The following is a 20,044-nucleotide window of genomic DNA, read 5'->3' on the forward strand; positions in this document are numbered from 1 at the left end:
GCAGAACATAAATGTGCTATGTTGTCTCTAGTAGAAGTTTCAATAGCAATTTTCTTGATATGCTCTTTCTAAAATGAAATGCAATTCACACAGAACTATGGCTATTTTAAATTAGAAATTTGGATCTAGTTGGAACTATGTAGAAATATAGAATCAAAAATGGGCTTTAAATAAAGGGAATCAAGGCACAATGAGCGATGTGTTTTTTAAGTGAAAATTATTTTATGTTCATAGTTCAGTTAAAGTTAGAATGGTGATTTTATTTTACTTTTCAAAGAAGGTAGATTGTGTCTGTGTGTCTGTGTGTCTGTCTGTCTGTGTCGATGTGTCTCTGTGTCTGTGTGTGTGTCTGTGTCTATGTGTCTGTGTGTGTGTCTGTGTCTATGTGTCTGTGTGTCTGTGTGTGTGTATCTCTCTCTCTCTCTCTCTCTCTCTCTCTCTCTCTCTCTCTCTCTCTCTCTCTGTGTGTGTGTGTGTGTGTGTGTGTGTCATTATGAAATACACTGTTTGACACTGGGTCTCTTCCTCAGTTGTTTCTCTACCTTATGTTCTGAGGCAGTGGCTCTCCCAAAGGCTGGAGCTTTCCAGCTGCCTGGACTGGCTGGTCAGTGAGCCTCAGAGATCCTCCTGTCTCTGCCTCCCCAGGTCTGGATTTATAATCCTCAGCAGCACTATGTGGGTGCTAAGGAACTAAATGCTAGGTCCTCATACTAGAACAGCAAGCAATTTACTGATTGAGCTATCCCCCATCACCCAAAAGTAATTTTAATTTTTCTACATAATATTCCTCTCAGCAACATTGGTTTAAGTTGATGTATTCAACAAAAACAAAAGTCCACATTGCCTTGTTTTTTCTAAATATGTGATTCTTTAGTGATAAGAGTGGACTGTATATCAGCTAGTTTTATATCATGGCTATAATTTTGGCTTGGCTCATTCAGATGGAAACCATGTGACGTTATAATGTGTTCAGATAACAATACTTCAGCACTTATGCTGGTAACCATCTTAACAAATTCCATCTCCCCCTTGCTGAACCTCATCACTCCGTTGTCACAGCTACTTGCTCTGCCAGCCACAGCTTACACACATACACTCTGCTCATTCCAGTCTGAATCACCGTCTTAGACCACACACGACATAATAATCCTCCAAGAACTGCATGATGGTTGTATCTCTAAAGCCTACACAGCCTCTCCTCTCCAAACCTCTCTACTCCTGCCACAAAGAAAATGAGAAAATGTTGCCACCAGTTGTACCCACAAAAGAAGGATTCATACAGCTTCTTAGCAATGTATAAAGGGGACGAATTAATACATTCATCCATTTTTCCCTTCACAGTACGAGTCATGGCCTGGGTTATTTCTTCCTAATGGACTACCAAAGGCTACAGGTCAAGGTGGTGTTATGGGGCATGAATGTGGATGCAAACTTAGAAACATGGTTAACACAGTTTGGTATATCATAAGATGCAGAAATGACAATATGAATGGTAATCAGTAGACCTGCTCACATTCTGTTGGCCGGAGACTCCAACTTGGTTTCCCTGGTCACATGTTTTAAGTTGGTGAGCACAAAATTACAGCATACACCCCAAAGGCTTAAAGTGTGACCTTTGGGTTTATCGTGACAACACTAAAGACCACACAGTCCTAAAATATCTCAACAAAAAATGAAAAGAATACACAAGAGGGGAAAAAATCCTACCAATCATTAAAACTGAGGGAGTTTCTTTCTCCTTCTTCTTTAATCCTCTCCTCTAGATATCTCACCAAGTTTACTAATTTATTTATTTTTTTACTATGATAGCAAGAACTAAGGCAAAAAACTAGAGAAATGTATAGTGTACCACCACCCCTCTGGTGCAGGTCGTACAGACGGCACACAAGGGCTCTCCACCTCTGAAGTGAAGACTTATACAACTGTTCATTTTCTTACTAATTTATGTTTGTGACAGGGAGGCTTGTAAAACTAGGGTTTGTGCTCTTACTCTGCTATTGGCTGGTGAATGTCTCCAGCCACTTAAACCATTATATGAGATATTTTAATTGACACCATCAATCCACGAGCCAATGCTGAAGTGTCTTTTCATGGACAGTCGTCTCTTAACACTGTTGGAGATAAAGATAATAAGCGCAGCCCCCATTTCCAATGTTTAGCAGATTACAGGGGAAAACTACAAAAATGTAAATTACAACAAACCCATGGTGCTTATTCTAGTTGGGCATTATGGCCTGGCACTGCATTAAATGATTTGACATTAATCTATTCAATTCTTCATTAATCCAGTGATGGAGACTATATTCTTATCTCCAGATCACTGGTGGAGAATATGAAGCATGGAGAATTTATATAATTTGACACCAGTTACACAGCTAATAAACGTAGAATCGGGATGAAAACCCAGACATTTTGATTCTCTAATTCCCTAACTCCTAGCAATGCTTAATAGAAATGTATGAAAATAACTGAGTTATTTGAATTTACAGTAATTAGGGCTGGGGAGTTTGTAATAGAATTCATAGAGAAACTCAAAAGAAATTGAAACATAGCAAGTGAAACTTCATACCTGCCTTCAGGCTGAAGTCGGCAAATTTGAAGTTTCTGGGTTTTTTTTGTTTTTGTTTTTGTTTTTTTGTTTTTTTTTTGTTTTGTTTTTTTTTGATCCTTCCCTGTGTCTCACCTAATTTATGAGTTTGTTTTTCTTTTACTATAATAGCAAGAACTAAGCCAAAAGAGGAAAACTAGAGAAAGTGTGTACTGTACCAACCTTCTGGTATCTGTTGTGTAGACATCAGACAAAGGTTCTCCATCTCTGAAGTGAACACTTGGGCAAAAGCTCATTTTCTTGTTTTTTTTTGTGTGTGTGTGACAGAGAGGCTTGGAACTTACTTGAAGGGTGAATCCTGCCATGGAGCGCTAACTGGAAGACAATTCAGTGCACTCCTATGTTCCTGATGCTAGGAAGGAAAAATTGAGGAAAGAGAAACAAGAGGTCTAGGCCTGATTGTTCTTCACAATGTGACTTGTCTCAGAAAAAAGAGAAAACACAGGACTGAATTGAAGGAAATGGCTTGGGGTGAGGGGAAGAGTACTTGGTTTGCAGGCATGAGGACTTGAGTTGGAATGTCCAGCATCCATGTAGAAAGCCCAGCAGGGACGTGAGTAGGACCAGAGACAGGCAGATCCTGAGAACTCCTAGGCAGGCAGCATAGTAAAAACAGATGGCTTCTGGTTCAGTGAGAGTCCCCATCTTAAAGCAACAAGGCAGGAAGTGACAGGGGAGGACTCCCAAAATACTGTTCTGATGTTCACATATATAGGTGCAAATAGCCAGTGCACCTGTACACTAAAGTGCATGTTCCACACATGTGCAGCATACATAATACACACAAGTGTGTACACAATAAGATGGGGGAAGAGGAAGGACAAGGAGGTGACAGAGAAGTGACATTTCATGTGCCACATGCTCTGCAGAAGGGAGAGGATGGGGATATGTAGAACTTAAGTGGGTAATCAGAAAATAAGAAACAGTGTGGTGAAAACTGAATTCCTAGTAAAGTATTTATAACTGGATTGATAGGCAGCCTTTAAAATGTGTTTTGATACACGCCAAACAAAAACAAGCTTCTCTTGAATTGTAGGGATCACTGAATGCCATTTCTCTGTCAGCAAAACATAAGAAGAGAAAATCTGCAAAAAGCAATGCATATTTATTTTTAGGGAATCCTGGAGAATGGTATCCAACAGTCCAAGTTTCAGTCCCACAGCCACTTCATTGTGACGTGCCCTCTGTGTTTGTGAATCTTGTCCATTAGAGCAAACATGCCCATCACCTGAAAGGTGGTTAGAGCCATATGGGCCACCTGGAGGACAAATAGAGACATTTCCCCAATTCTATCTTCTCTTTAAACCTCATTACTAAAGGAAAATCAGCTAAAAGACATAAGACATTTGTTTTAGCTAAAAAGAAGGAGAAGGAGAAGGAGAAGGGGAAGGGGGGAGGGGGAGGGGGAAGGGGAAGGGGGAGGGGGAAGGGGGAGGGGGAAGGGGGAGGGGGAAGGGAAGGGGGAGGAGGAGGAGGAAGGGGGAGGGGGAGGAGGAGGAGGAGGAGGAGGAGGAGGAAGAAGAAGAAGAAGAAGAAGAAGAAGAAGAAGAAGAAGAAAAGAAGAAGAAGAAGAAGAAGAAGAAGAAGAAGAAGAAGAAGAAGAAGAAGAAGAAGAAGAAGAAGAAGAAGAAGAAGAAGAAGAAGAAGAAGAAGAAGAAGAAGAAAGGGAAATGAAGGTAGAGAGATACAAATAGATGTAGATCTCTGCTTTTAAAAAGGTTATGTCAACTATGACCTGTCCTGAAATAATCATTAAGTGCTTCCTAGGAAAGTTAAGGACATGGATGAAAGAGAAAAGCTAAGGGCCATCACCAGGATGGCCAAGAAGGGACACTTTCAAGGCTTCTCGATGGCTCCAGTTCTTTACAATGGTCCAGAAAAGTGTTCTGGAATGAATGGTTTTTGGAATAATTATCTCTTCCCACCCTCAGTTCTCTAGAATTGGGCACCAATGAAGTCTGGGAATTGTATTTTCAAAGTCTTCCAGAAGAGCATCTCCTCCGGGATGCACGAGACTCCGGTTAGTCATGGGGCAGCATCAGCAACGGAGCGGGACTCTATTTAGTAAGGTCTACTTGTGTGTGACTTCAGTTCTTCTTTCCCTCAGCATGACCCAATGATACAAAACATTCTTCACGCACATAATCTATGCTCTGCTCTAACACTCCTTTTTCCTTTCGCACCGTTTCCACCGCTCCCTCTGACTGGTCTGGCATATTGGACTGTGCGCTCCCCACGTGAATTGGATCCCTCTCAACACAGGTCCGATGTCCTTCCTCTTCCTCCAGCCATGGGCTTTTGGTGTCATATAAAAGAGGTTCTCTGAGCTTTTCTCCCTAGGCATGTCTCTTTACAGCCCAGCATGCTGAATGCCTCCCCCCGCCCCCTTCTTTTGTCCTGTCTTGTTTGTTGTGGCTCTAATTTAGCAAACAAGAGAGCAAAGATGTGAGGGGAAATTGTGCTTTTGATTCAGCGATTATTTTTGTTTTTGTTTTTGTTTTTTGTTTTGTTTTGTTTTGTTTTGTGTTTTACATTTGTCATAAGTAGCATTCAGTGCCAGGAAGCCTATTTCAAATGAAGATATTTGTTCTGTGTGTTGAAAACTTTGTATTTCAGTTTTCATTGACTGTTGTAGCTAGCTGGCACCTTCTGTGTGTGGGTGGCTAGGTAGCATGTCACACAACACAGGGCAGAATATTTCTGCTTTAGTTAGGGTTTTACTGCTGTGAAGAGACACCATGACCATGACAACTCTTATAAAGGACAACATTTAATTGGGGCTGGCTTACAGGTTCATAGGTTTAGGCCATTATCATCATGGCAGGAAGCATGGTGAGACACAGGCAGACATGGTGCCAGAGAAGTAGCTGAGAGTTCTATATTGCCAGGCAATGGGAAGAAAGTGTGATGCTGGGTTGAGCATTTAAAACCTCAAATTCCAGTGACATACTTCCTCCAACATGGCCACCTACTCCCATAAGAACCTACTTTTTAGTATCGCCAATCCTTATGAGCCTATGGGGGGCATTTTCATTCGAACTACTATACTTTGAAGAACGTCAACAGATTGCAGACTGCCTCCATCCTGACTACATCTTAGTCAGGTCCCTGTGGACAGAATGCTTTAGAAGTCTTGTCACTTCTCTGATTTTGGTGCTTAATTATTTCAGTATTTTCAGTCCTACAACAGTGAAAGAAAAGCAGTTTTTGGAATGAATATTCTCACTCATCTATGACTTGGTAACTCACCAAGTCACCAACCTCATCTGACTTAAGATTACAGATTAAACGCAAACTGTGTATTTTATGTGGTATGTTCAAAGAAACATTCCTTGGTGGCCAGAGAGATGGCTGCACAGCTAAGAGCACTGGCTTGCTTTTTCCGGGGGACCTGGCTCTTTTCCAGCAGCCACATGGTGGCTCTCAACCATCTATAACTCCAGTCCCAGGGGGCCTGATGCCCTCTTCTGCTCTCTAGAGGTATGCGGCATGCATGCGGTACATGAACATTCATGCATCTACAACACCATAGACATGAAAATTTTTAATGAAGAAAAAAAAACATTTCTTACTTCTTTTAATAACCAGGGAAAGAAAGAACCTGGGTGTCGCTGAGAAACATTTAAAATGATCTAATGTGGTGATTGAACTATTGGCACAGTGATCCTTAGCCCTTGGCCTGAAGTTGTACATTGACTAAGGATCCAGAACTCTCCAGGGTTGACTGACAAGCAAGCCCAGTTCACATAGCTTGCTCAGGAATGGTGCTGAATGTTTTCCTGTCTGAAATTATCCACAAAAAGCTTAAACCTTTACTACAAGGAAAATAAATGTATTTATTTATTAGAAATTAATAATAATACATCAGTCAAAAAAAAGAACACGGTGTTGTCAGCTCTAAATCTATAAAAAAAAAAAAGTGGACAAATATGATTGTGTCAAATCCTTGCAAAGTAATAAAACAATTCCAAAACATCACATTTAACTAGAAATTGACTTTCTGAAATCTTCCTTGAGATGAGCAGATAGTCACCTTATAAATGAGAAAAGAAGATGGATTGTAGGGACCTGAAAGTAAAGAAGCCATGGGGAGCTGTGAGTTGCCAGCTTCACTCTGCATGTACAATGAGACACCAAAACAGCCAAGAACGCAAGGACAAAATTAAGCAGTAATGATGATTTATACTAAGATACTCTGAGACACGACAGAAGTCTCAATACACCACAAGGAAAATCTTGTTTGCTCAAACTATTTGTTTCTTCTGTCTAATGAACATAATTCTAATATACAAGCGATAACACTGGCATTTCTTTGAAATGTTGATTCAGTTTAATTATGAAAATCACCAAGGTATTTCCTAGCTGCTGCATCACTCCCTGTACTAAGATTAATCACATCAACATCATTCATTTAATCTTCAAAGAGGAAGCAGTTGTCCACAAAAGCCTTCAAATGGCTTCATTAGTGCAATTTTTCAGTCTCAAACACTTAGCTGGCAGCATATGATTGAGTGGAAGGTCATTATATTCTTCTATTTCCTAATCTAATTTTTTTTAATGTTTCCACATTAAATGTAGAAATGTGCAAGTGTGGAGATTTCGTTCACTCTTTGTTTGGCAAACAGCTCAAAACATGAAGAGAATATGGATTTTGATTAACAAGATGTTTGGTCACTATGGCTTCAAGTCATGAAATTTAATGTACAGGTCCACAGCCAGTTCTTTCCCCTTTTGGGCTTTGTTTGATGTAAAAAAGGAATTGGGCCTAAAACATTGCAGGCGTTTTTGGTTTTGTCAAGTTTTTGTTTTGTTGTGTGTAGACAAAGGAAAACTCGGAGCATGAGAGACATTTCCCCCAGTTTATGAAGGAGAAGTACAAAGGTCATTACAAATAAAACTCCTTTGGGGTTTTAAAATGAAAATTGAATTTGATATATAAAAATAAAAATACTCATGTCTCTGTAGCATGACACAACTTAAGCACCATTTCTTGTTTTAAAAAGCATTAATAGTGCTTTCCCACATGGCCAACCAATGGTTATCAGAGTTAAAGAAAATAGCACTGTTCTATTTGATGCACAGATCTAGTAAGGGTGGCAATGATAAGTTACTTGGTTACAAGAACGAGTTGAGGTCTAGCACCTACTGAGGTGTGGTACTATGTGATTCTGAGATGATAGTAACTACTCTGAGGCATTATAAAATATATCAGAAAATAAAATTTGCTGAGCCCCATTACCAAGAAGCAAAACTTGCTAAATGGCACTTTAAACTTTGCATCTGATAAAGGAATGATTTATTTGACATTTGACTGGCCCACTTGCAGCAATCATTACATTGCTATATTCAGTGACTGTGCAAAGGGGAAAGGAAGAATAAATCATGTGGAGATGCTCTCAAGTTAATATCTGGTGACCACGTAATGCCAAATTTTTAACACAAGATCTGTCCATGACAGCATAAATAATGGAGTGTACTTGCCGTTCAGGTCAAGAGAGTGGGGCTTTTGATCATGAAAACCGCCTATAACTAATTGACATGACATGATTGCACAGAAATTGATAATAAGAGTTATGTAGAGAAAATTATGACATTTAAAATATTAACTTCATTTAAATTGCTTTCAGGTGAAACGGTGATATATTTGCGAAACCAAATTCATATCAACATAATTATAAGATAAAATATAAGGATGAAAAGTACCCTTGCTGGAATGACCTTAGTTGCCATTCACCAGCCTTGGTGAGAGCACCAGAACACACTGGCACAATTAGAAAGAGAAGCAAGAAACTCTATCACTTCTGTGTGTTCTGCAACTTGAGTATGTATGATGTTTTTCTGCCTATTTTATATAATGTTGTGTTAGTCCTTTGAGGAAATACAAAGATAAAACAAACAGGCTTTTCTTTCCAGAAGGGTTGATTACAGCTTAACAGCCAGGGGCATAAATGTATCCTTACTGTAGATACATTTGACATTGTGAGATAAGAGGCGGCAAAGAGCAAGAACTTTCCCAAAATGCTAGATACACAAAAGCAGGGATGCCTTCGCGGCCTGGCCACCTCTGAGCTCCGCAGGATGGGGAATAGGTGAAAAGGCAAGGTACTTCTAGAGAAAACACTAATTTTTATACTTAGGAATATTTTACCAACTCTTTGCATCATTTAATGCATTTATATCTTCAGCAGAAAATAAAGTTCTCAAGTTCTTTCGTGTTGTTAAGTATTAAGGGAATTTTCATAAAAATAAACATCAATGCAAGAAGACTCAGTATTCATTCCGGATGACGTTGTTAATAATCCACATCACATATTTGATCCATACAATCTACAGTAAGACAAAAAAAGAGTAATATAATAATAGTGAACTTGAGCAAATGTTTCTAGCCATATGGAGAACATGTGACTACTTTTCAAATAACAAGATATACTTATTTCTGGCTATGTGAAGTCTGACAGAAAGGATCATCATGTGCCTAGCATGGTGGTACACACCTTTAATACCAGCCATCCTGAAGCAGGTTGATCTCTGAGTTCAAGGCCAGCCGGTCTTCACAGCAAGGTCTAGGATAGCCAGGGCTACACAGAGAAACCCTGTCTTGAAAAAAACAAATATAGAGAGCATTTTGAGAAATTGAGCACTTTGAGAAAATGCTTACAACTATGAAGTATATAGTTTTTTGTGCTTTTTATTATTTCTTTTAATGTATGTGTGTATTTTTCACTATCTGTCTTGGGTTGGGAGTAGATATTTGATGGTAGGTAAAGGTTAACCTATCAAGACCTATATTAATACAGATTATTAAATATTATTTTATATTAGGAAAAAATAAATAAATATGAGCTTACTAGACTTATCTAATTCACAAATACTTTGGTACGCTCTTGATAATTCCAATAGTTCTCTTAAAAGTAAAAAGCCTGTCTTGAGGTACCAGAAAATACTGAGAAAATTAGGGCCAGGAGAGTACTGAATGTATATTCCTGTATGCTATCATTTAAAAGATAAATCCTCCAGACTGAGAAATACATGAAGAGTTTGGGAAACAAAAGCAATCTATACAAACTACTCCCTGATAGGAAGAAGTCCCTCTGAACCTCTCAGATTCATCTGGCTAATTTCAGCTTGTGCACTGGCTCTTTTAACTCTGTGCCTGGCTGAGACGCCTCCTTCTCTGAACTCTAAGGAGCTGAGATTCACCTTTCTGACCATCTTTCCTGTCTTCTATATATCCTCATAAAATATTTACTCTTCTCCTGAATGACCACTCTGATTATCCTTAGTCTCCTTTCAGATTCCCTGATGATGTCATGGAAATGTTAAACCCATTATGCTAAGTTAGGACCTCCATCTGCAGTGACCTCTTGGCACAAGCTTCGAGGACAGCATGATATTTTTACATAAAAGTTAGTCTTCATTCAAATCCTTGAGGTCTGATCCTGAAAAAAAAACACTGACAGCTCAATCAACCCTAATAAATACTTAACTAGGACCATGGAAAAACGCAGAATACAGTTCCACCAAGAAAATCCATTACACACTTACAATTGAGTCATAAAATATGTCTATAAAGTGTACAATTATTTTACCATATTTTTTATTGGAAAATAAGCATTTAGTGTAATTTACAGGTTTAACCCAAAGGTAGTGAGTATATGACATTCTTTTTCATTAAGCTATTAGGGAAGTCAGGAGTGACAGCACACAGCTCTAATTATCTTTAAAGTAGTGTTTCAAATTGATCATGCATAATGCAATTACAAATCATAATTAAATTAATTTATATTGATTTAAGATTTTATAAGTTTTTAATAATTACAGTGTAGAATATCTATTTCCACAAGCTAACATTAGTATTTTCAAGCTGGCAGAGCACTCTTCTGTCATTAAGTACTTAGGAATCTTGCAGCTACTTTAATGTAGGTGAATGCTAAATTTTGTCCCTGTAGGTGAGGGCTGGAGTTGAAGCCCAAATATTGGAACTCATACCTCCCTCAGGTCATGGATATTAGTTAACCTTGCCACTTGTGAAAAACGATATCCTATATCTAGAAATTTTGAGCATTTAAATACGGTTTTGCCAACAGTTTACATCCAATTTAGACTCATCACGTTTTTTGTTTGTTTGGTTGGTTGGTTTTTATGAGTACACTGTAGCTGTCTTCAGACACACACCAGAAGAGTGCATTGGATCCCATTACAGATGGATGTAAGCCACCATGTGGTTGCTGGGAATTGAACTCAGGACCTCTGGAAGAGCAGTCAGTGCTCTTAAGCACTGAGCCATCTCTCCATCCCGAATTATCAGTTTTAAAATATCCCCAGGCTGGCAGCACAAGGCTCTCCTCTTTTCAAGCACACCCCCTTCCCTCAGTTGCCTTTACAAACAGTAGCACAGGCCTTGCACAGGAAAACCACAGTGCCTTTTCAACATTCTTTGCACTGAGTCATTGACTCAAACAGTCAAAACAAAAACCAATGGAAGTACAAAAGTCCTCCCCTGAGTTTAAAGAGAGTAAAGTTTGGAGGCCCAAGCCAACTACCACACATAGCAACCTGTTCTCCTCTCCAGCCTTGGTCCATTCCAGATGCATCTCTGACTTTGCCAGCCACTGTTGTCGAGGACTACAGTTCCCTCAGAGTTCACATCCTGAGGCTCAAAGACAACCGAAACATCTACCCTTATTTCTAGAACTCCAGGGAGAGCTATGGTAGAATCGGGAGGGAGATGGCGGTGATCCTGAAAGATTCACACACTACTCAAGAACCATTCCCTTATGACCAAGTAGTCATTGTGTCAGAGCTGTAGAGGAATCCAGACACACTACCCTCCTCAAATCTCCAGGACCTGAGATCTATGAGCTGTTTGTGCTAGCCTACTGCTCTCACCGGGAAGTGTGGGTAGAGATCTGAAAATTCCTATTTTATTTTGCTTTTTTGATTCAGGGGTTTTCTCTGAATGCATTAAATGCTGTAAGATCCTATGAGAGGGAAAGGAAAGCGAAGTCATGGATTCAGGTGAGCCACCTGGAAATGGAAGCGATATAAAAAACGCTCAGATATGACCTCAGTCGCCTCTCAGAAGTTATCTTGTCAACAAGCACCCACTAAACTTTGGGGAGCAAGCTCTAAACAGGCTGAGACAGGAACTCCCTCCTGCCTGGAAGACCTTCGCTACTCCCTTTGCTGATCACTAGCGACCCCTTTCAATAACAGGCGGAAGCAAGCAGATAGATACAGGAGCACATAGAAGCTCTTAGGGGCTAGGATCCCAATGACTTCTGGAGAAATACACACAGAAAAAGGCTTCATCCTGGAGTTTCACGGGCCTTGTAGGTGAAAGTTTCCCTCCTCCAGTCTGCCCGGTGCAGAAGCCTCAACAGAACCTCTTGCTAGGACCGCTAGGAACTCTGGGACAGAACCTTTTATGACCTTGTCTGTAGAAAGGGAGGGAACCTTCCTTGCCGCTCTGGGATGTCCATGGTGGCAAAAGTCCCCAAACTCAGCTAGAGGTCATGCGGGGCTGAGATGAGCAAGAGACAGCAAGGAGATAAAAGGTGGAGATAGTGGGAGCTCAGGAGCCCCTTTGGTACCACCTTTGACCTAAATCTGTGAGTTCCAACCAGTACAATGATTTCAGATCCAGACAAGCTTTCTCTACAAACGCTCTGGTTATTGAACAGCACACACAGACAAGCAGGCAACAACTCAGTCCCAGGGCAAGAAAGCACAAGGGATTCCCCCAAGTTGAGTAAATACAAGCCTCTTGGTCCTCTCTCTACCAGAGTCAACTTGGTCTAAGCCCTGCCCTTCCCTGATACAAGTCAGGTCTGAAAGCCCTATGGCAAGCTCCCTGATCCAGTTTCAAGGTCCCCTTTCTCTTAGTCTCATACTGTCAACCAGCCTTCTAGTCTGACTCAGATGTCTTTCGTTCTATTTCTACAGTCAGACAAAATGCTCTCACTGAACAAGGAAACTCTCCGAAAGAACATGGAGACTTAGCCAAAGAATCTGGGAAGACTGCTAAGTTGTAAAGTCGTCTGCACATGAAAACGTTCTGCAGAGGAAGGGGATGCAGAAGGGGAAACTGGATGTTCTCTAGCAATTTCTAAGCACATGGCTGGGAGAAAATGAAACTGGTTCAAGGGACTATAGGACATTACTCCCCTTAAAGTTAACAGATGGTAATATGAATTTTCTTAAACTTCAGTTATAGTCTAGAAGGAAAATGAAGGCTGTAGCCCTAGGACTGGAAATGCCAGCATGGTCAGTCCTGTGTGCCCTAGCTTTGAGCTTGGCATAATAAAACCCTCCCTTCTCCTGCATAAATTACAGTATTCTCCCCTCCATGGAGAGTGTGGGGAGATAATCAAAATGAACTAGTTTAGAAATTAAAAAAAAAATCTCGACAACCTCTGACTTTAATAAAGTCTTCCAATTAGGGGTCAACTTTAGTATTTATTGGACAAATGTGGATAGGGAAGACTGACTATTTTTTTCTCTTTTTGGCATCAGTATGTATAACTAGCTGTCTAGGTTGTTAAGTTCCCAAGCAGGGATGAGTTTAAAATGCATGGATTCTATTATGTGTACAATTTAATCACAAGGTATTTAAAATAGACATTTCCATCTAAAATCCAATCAGAAATCAACACAGTTCCTCCGGCGTTAGATGATCATCTGGATTCTGCATTTGTAAACTGGGAGAAATAAATGTGACTTGTGGATACCAAGAGGTCAAGTGCGGCTGCTCAAATATTTTTCTTACAAAATGACGGATTTATTAGACAAATAAGTAGCCCGGCTGATGCAAAACCCCCAGTGATTGAATTTTGACGTTAAGTCAACAACAACTCGAACTACATCAGTGCTTCAAGATTTAGTTATGATGGTAGAGATTACTGAACAAATAAGAGACAGAAATGAATACAGATTTCCTAGGAGCTGCCCCTGGCACCCTCTTCGTGACATTCTCTTCCACATGCTCCCCTTGCTCACACTGTATGATAATTAAAGGACTTGCCTAGGCCTCACAATTGGAAAGGAACTTTAAAATAATTAGGCATATTTTTCTGTTTTAAAAAAAAATAGGCAGGCTCAGAACGAAAGCCAGTTGAGTTTCATAATAAATTCCTTCCTGGCCTGAAAGTCACCCACAATTAGATTGGAGGGAAAATGCACTGAGTCTTTTTCTCTTTCTTTCTTCTCTCTCTCTCTCTCTCTCTCTCTCTCTCTCTCTCTCTCTCTCTTTATTTCACTTTTATTTTTCTAAGTTCTTTTCTTAACGGTTGTGTTCACAAACTCTCTTCTGTATTTTACAAAACAGAGCCCTCTGTGTAGTTTGAGGACATGAGAAATGTCAGCATCCCATTCAAAGATTAGGACACACTGATAACACTAACACACACACACACACACACCAAGAGTATGTAAGATTTTGCCTCTCCAGTCTCAACAGCAGCACATGCGCTTGCGCTGGCCGTGGTGCTGAAATTTTGACTTTCCTCCTAGGAAGAGCCTGCAACCCTCAAGGAAGCTTTAGAGAATTGTTTGTGTTTTTTCTGAAAGGAACCTTAAATAGTTGAGACTATATTTAAAGATAAAGCAGTTTATTTCTGATATTCTGATGGATAAGGGGACTAATTTGTTCCTGGTGTGGACATTTTGTCTTTTATTTTATATATAACATCTTTACTTCAGGGGGAGAGTGACTCAGTTTACCCCATGTGTCCTCTTGGTCCCATCAAGCATGCATTCCTTCTGCTTTCTCTTCTTTTCTGATTTCTTCTTTTCTTATGGCATGGCTCTCAGCTATTGCCGCTGGGTTATGGAGCTTCGTGATGTATAGACACAAAACTATATTTGATTTTAAGGTTTTGTCTTATTAAGGGCTTGAGGTAATTTGATCTTGTAACTAGAACTTTGCTTTCTGGGTTGCCGGACTCAGATCTCCAGAGGTAATAAACTTGAGCCAGATCTTTATTTAAATACAATGATAATTCTACTCTATGAAATAAACCACTCATCCAACCTTCTCTCCCAGTTTGTCATATTCTCTTGCCATCAAAGCCTGCAGCCCTTAACTACACATATGTTTTCATTGTCCTGAATTTTTAAAATGAACTTTGCAAGGCTTGGAAAGTACACCTAGAAATTTTAAATTTAACCCTGTACTAACAATAGAACTCACTACAAAGGAGTGATTGGTGTTAGTTTTTGCCCCCTTGTTGCTCCCAGGAGTAGATGATAACTTGTAACAAATAAAACCTTTCTATTAGTAAGGAGAATATGCTATCATCTTTTTTCAAAATATACTTCTGTTTACAGTTGCCTAAACTCATCTCCAGATTTATATTTCAATATGCTCTTTAGGATGCAAAATTCCTGTCAAATTAAAAAGTGCTCATGTCTTGCCCGCTTCCAGCAAATCACTGCAGCCCCTAATAAATCCAGCTGGGGTTCGTTCCACGGCCTGATGCTGCTGAAATCATTATTGTCCTGCCTTGTTTCATGTCAGAGGCCTCTTTGCCTCATCTGTCATGAAACCAATTTCACTTTATTTACATCCATTTGCTAGTTTAATTACTGTGCTGATGAATAGCCTGAAGGAATTAAGTTACGAGTCTTTGGAAACCAAAAGAGACAGATATATGGGCTAGCTTTTAACTACAGGGAAAGAAATAAAGGCTAGTGGCTTACACCAAAATTTAAAGATAAAAAGTATTTCTCCCTACCAAGCTGCTAATTCAGGATTATCCATCTTCACGTATGCAGCCCCTCCTGGATGGAAGTGTGCTTTAGAGTTCTTCATATTTATAGATGGACCAGTTCTGTACACTAGTATTCTCCACTTTTAAATGCACCAACACCCCCCCTTTTTTTCATAACTAAGCTTCACATATGATTTCCCAGCCAAACCAAACAGTCTAACGTAGTGGACTCCTTATTAAAAGCAGATAACAAATGTTAACCTTATCCTGCACCTAAGATAGGAAAATGCCTTTGTGAGAACTATAAAACTTAATACCTCCAGACTAATATATAGTACAAATTACCTGTATTTTGTACATACTGTAATAGCACTTAGATAATTTTTGTTTTATATAATTAAGCACTATTTCACCCTCGCCTTTAGTGTATTTTTAAATCTTTCTTAAGGACATTCAGTTACTTTCTTCCTTACATGCCCAACATAGTAAAATGTTGTGGGTGTATGCTAACGATGAGGTCTTATGATCTAAGTGATAGATGCACTCTCAAACATATGTAAGCAATCAAGTATTTACTCACACACAATGGAAATATAAGATCAATAAACTTTTAGTCATTCCATATATTACAAATTAACTTCTACAATATAAGCTTATTAATCATGACAGTATTTAAAAGAAGACATATTCAGCAGTATGTATTCCCTATTATATCACTTATTGTAGCTTTTACGATAGAAATTTGGAAACTTTTCACGTTATTTATCATCATTGTAAATTAAAACAACACATAACAAATTGACTTTTGGTGATTTTACTGTAGACTGTAGTCTCAAGTAAGACTGCACATGCAGATAAGTAAGTTTTAAATTTATCTTGATTATTTTTTTTTCTTCCATTGCTCTGTTTCTGGTACAGTTTCTAGCCTTTTAAAAATGAATGTACTCCCTGGATTTACTTACGAAATGTGTGCATATGACAAATATATTCATCTCTTAATAAAATTTTAATTATTTTTTTCTTGAGCTTATCATGAATAGCATCTATAGAGTCTCCATGTGTTGATACAGAGTTACTTTTAAGGTTGCACAAACTTTCTAAACAAAATATCTAGTTGAAACTTACTTCAAACATTGGAAGATCAGAGATATTTCAAAGCAGAAACAAGAGAGGTGAGTTTTGTTTTGTTTTTTTTAAAAAAAAATATTGTCGTTTAATGTTTTTACCACCTGGATATTCTGCAATTTAATTTATCATAAGCTCAGCTTAAAGGAAGGGGCAAAAATGTAAATGTGTTTACACTTCCTGTCTGAGCAACTAGAAGTGGAGAAAACCCTATTGCCCATGTAGATATATATTAACGTATTACATATTCATTATAAATCCCCTGAGATCTCTCTCTATGCCTTGTTTGTGTCTTATAAAAAAACATTTCCCCTGGTCCTTCCTCTGTCCTTAATAACATTTATCTATAAAGCAGCACATATCACAGAAACTTTTTGGGGGTCAAGTGAGTCTTGCTTATAAAAGTTGTCAAATGAAGAAACCCTAGACAGGACCCTTGAGGTAAAACTTCCCTCTAAGCAGTACACACAGACACCAGCTAATTCTTTGGTAGATATTTGTGAACAGTCTTCCACTAAAACAAAGGAAAACTGTTGCTTTTTTAAATATACAGTTTATTCCTTTTTATAAACAAAAGTAACTGGAAGGGATTTTAAATGGTTTCTCTCTCCCTCTCCCCCTCCCCCAGATCTCTCATTCCTCCCTGGATCCAAGACCTTCCCCTCCTTCTCCAGCTCCTTTTGATTAATAGATCCATGCGGCTAACGGCCTGACATATGGTGTGCGAAGCAGCTTGAGATAGTACCTTAGGCATCCCCTACGGCCATTAACATATTAGGGGCTTATGTGCACTCAGACAGCCAGACCTCATTGAGAGCCAGCATTTGCAGAAAGGCTGCACCCAGAGCTGTTTGATAGAGAGTTTCAATAATGTACCACTCTTCCACTTTAGGGGACTGGCTTCTGGTGCTGAAACACTGAGACGGAATTGAATGAAATTTAGAAATAAGATTCAGTTACATTCAGCAACAATCAGGGGGAGAAAAAAACCAAACCACTGTGCTTACATCTGTTTGTATATGGATCTGCACGTGGAGGCTCTGCTTCAAGCTCACAGACAGCCACTGCTCCTCCGCATCACATCAGCAAACAGCTAATGTCAGCTGCATGGATTTATTTTGTTTAAAGATTTATTTTGCTTAAAGTCTTCTTTATATCCAGAACCTGGCAGTAAAGTACCAGTGCAGTTACTGACAGATATTCTTCAAAAGCAAAACCCAAACAGCATAATTTAAAGGGAGATTTTATTCTGAATCTTGTGGCTTGATTTTTTTTTTCCTAGTAGAAGAAATCAAATGCAGTTTACATCTGTAGCATTTAAAAAGAAAATCGGGAAGAAAAATAATGAAAATTTAACTTTAAAGAGTGTGTTTGTATTTTAAATATATTAGTAAATAAAATCCTTAGAGAGATGTTGGCCCATCTTCCTAAGCAAAATATCAAAGTTTACTAACAAACCAAAAGTCTTGACAACAACTCGGAAGGCAGAAGAAACCCTGTGAGTATATGTCCGAATATATAAATGTTGGGCGCGAGAGATAATGTTAAAAAAAAAAATCAAAAGATCCATCTCATTCCGAGCTTACTTGATTCACTTTAACCTCAGAACTGAAGCTTGAAATTCGCTTTGCCCACGTTCTCGCCCTTCCAGCCTCCCGCTGAGAAGCCACTGCGCCCCTTTTGAACTATATTCTGGCTGTTTGCTTGGCAAATAAATACTGTTCCGCCCTATTAAACCTTTTAGGTAGTTTTCATCTCTGGATTCCTCAAATACAGAGCTAATAAGGCGATGCTTTGAAGCTGTTTTACTTTCAAACTATAGCCCCGAGGCGTTAAAACCCACAAAAGGTAAGTGAGAAGTAAACTGCCAGGAGCGAGGCTGCGCCCTTCCTTTCAAAACTGCTGGGACTCTAGCCGAAAATAGTCCGGATTTCAGTGCAAAACCGGGTTTCAATTGGAAGCCCCTGGGAGTTCTATTCGTGTGCCACTTTACCAAAGGAAGTCAAGAGAGAAGAGACCGGTTTAAGTTTAAAAGCCTGGGAATTTCTTGGAAGGAGGTAGAGATGGGTGGTAAAGGCCGAAATTGGTTTCCCTAAGTTGATGCTGGCAAACATGTGTCAGATGGAAGGTAAAGATTAGGAGTTAGTTGGCAGTGGACTCAAGGAACCAGTAAAAGAACTTCTTCAAGAGGAGTGGCAGTGTGCGCCAAGAGATTGCTGGCCGAGCTTAAACTCACTTGGAACCTAGACATTAAGATTACCCATTCGGAAGACTCTATTAACTTACATTTGTTCCCTGCTTTCCCAGTCCCAAGATAGCTCCCGCCCCCGCCCCTCTGCACCCAACATGAGGATTTTTTTTTTAAGTTTAGTTTAAATGTAGGCAAACAAAACAACCAAAACGTATTCGGTTTTAGTGAAAACAGATAAAAAGCGCTTGCCGCTGAAAGGCTACACATTTTAAGTAGATTTGACAAGAAAGATAAGCCTGATCCAAACATCTCTGTACCTCGTCAAAGGCACCCTACCTACCTGCCTTTTCAAATTCCTACATTTCCATTGCTAAAACAGAATGCATTTTAAGATTCTGCAGAGCCCAGGACGCGAGCTCCCAAACCCGTGAGCCTCAGAGCCCTCTGCACATTTAGCTTCTCTTTCTTTTTCTTTCTTTCATCGCAACGATTTGATAAAGTCGCAGAGATGATCAAAATTAACATAAATCATTATTAGTTATTAGGATTTGCTCTAAATTACACTGTGAATATCGCACCAGCCCCATCTGCCGCCCCTGCTCTCTCAGCAATAGATTGCAGATAAAATAAATGTCCTTACCCCATTAGAAGGTTCCTGTCTCTGTAGCCAAAAGCCAAACAAAAGCAATAAATACCAGGCTTTTTCTCTCACTATTCAGCTGCGACTCTTCTCATCAGCCCTTCCTCTGGAAAAGCTCAATAGCTGCCTGAAAATATTGCATTTTATATCACCAAAGGGCGATTAATATTGCATTAACTGTATTTAACATTTTTAAGCGCGAGTAATCTACAATGAGTTACTTTCTGTTAGTAAGTACAGGGGCGTCAGAACTCCTGCAGACCACTTAAGATAGCTTTGTGAACGGATTATTTATCTCACACGTTGTATTTTTTTTTAATAATGTAAGGGTGTGCCACGCGATGTTTGAAGTAGAAGAAGCCGTGCTAATGGTCTGCTGAAAGTATTCTGACACTGTCTGGAGACGGCCAGGTCTCTGCCTTCATTAAATGTTTATTGTCAACACTTGGCAGGGGCGGGAGGGAGAGAAGAGACCTGTGCAAGTGATTTTCCGCGGTTGGAAATTGTCAACGTTTTGTTTTATTCCGATTCTCGTCTATAGAAGTTTGTATACATTGTGCTGTGCTGAGGCTAGGCGTCGGAGTTATTAAACAAACTTATGCTTGCAATTCGTTTTACTCGATAAATGCGCGGTCTCTTTTCTCTCCATCCACCCTCTTTGCCAAGTCTTCATCAAGCTCTCTGCCAGTCCCTTCCGCTTCCCTTCACCCCTTCAATTTGTTCCTAGCCACCTCCCTCAGAGCAGACTGGGACGCTCTTCCCCATTCCAC

The 20,044-nt window shown here is 39.5% G+C and overlaps 2 long non-coding RNA genes across 2 annotated transcripts in view; one reads left to right on the top strand and one right to left on the bottom strand.

Annotated features, from left to right (window-relative positions):
* D130079A08Rik (RIKEN cDNA D130079A08 gene) overlaps positions 1-19,392 on the bottom strand; it is a 170,904-nt gene extending 151,512 nt beyond the window's left edge. The window contains exon 1 of the long non-coding RNA NR_168067.1: positions 19,275-19,392. This is a non-coding gene — a long non-coding RNA (RIKEN cDNA D130079A08 gene). The remainder of the gene's footprint in view (positions 1-19,274) is intronic.
* On the top strand, positions 7,643-16,333 carry Gm35362. Its single transcript, XR_383718.3, has 2 exons — positions 7,643-8,429; positions 12,554-16,333. It is a non-coding gene; the product is annotated as a predicted gene, 35362 (long non-coding RNA).
* Positions 19,393-20,044: the final 652 nt, after the last annotated feature.

This window comes from Mus musculus, chromosome 14 (genome assembly GCF_000001635.26).
Source record: "Mus musculus strain C57BL/6J chromosome 14, GRCm38.p6 C57BL/6J".
NCBI lineage: Eukaryota > Metazoa > Chordata > Mammalia > Rodentia > Muridae > Mus > Mus musculus.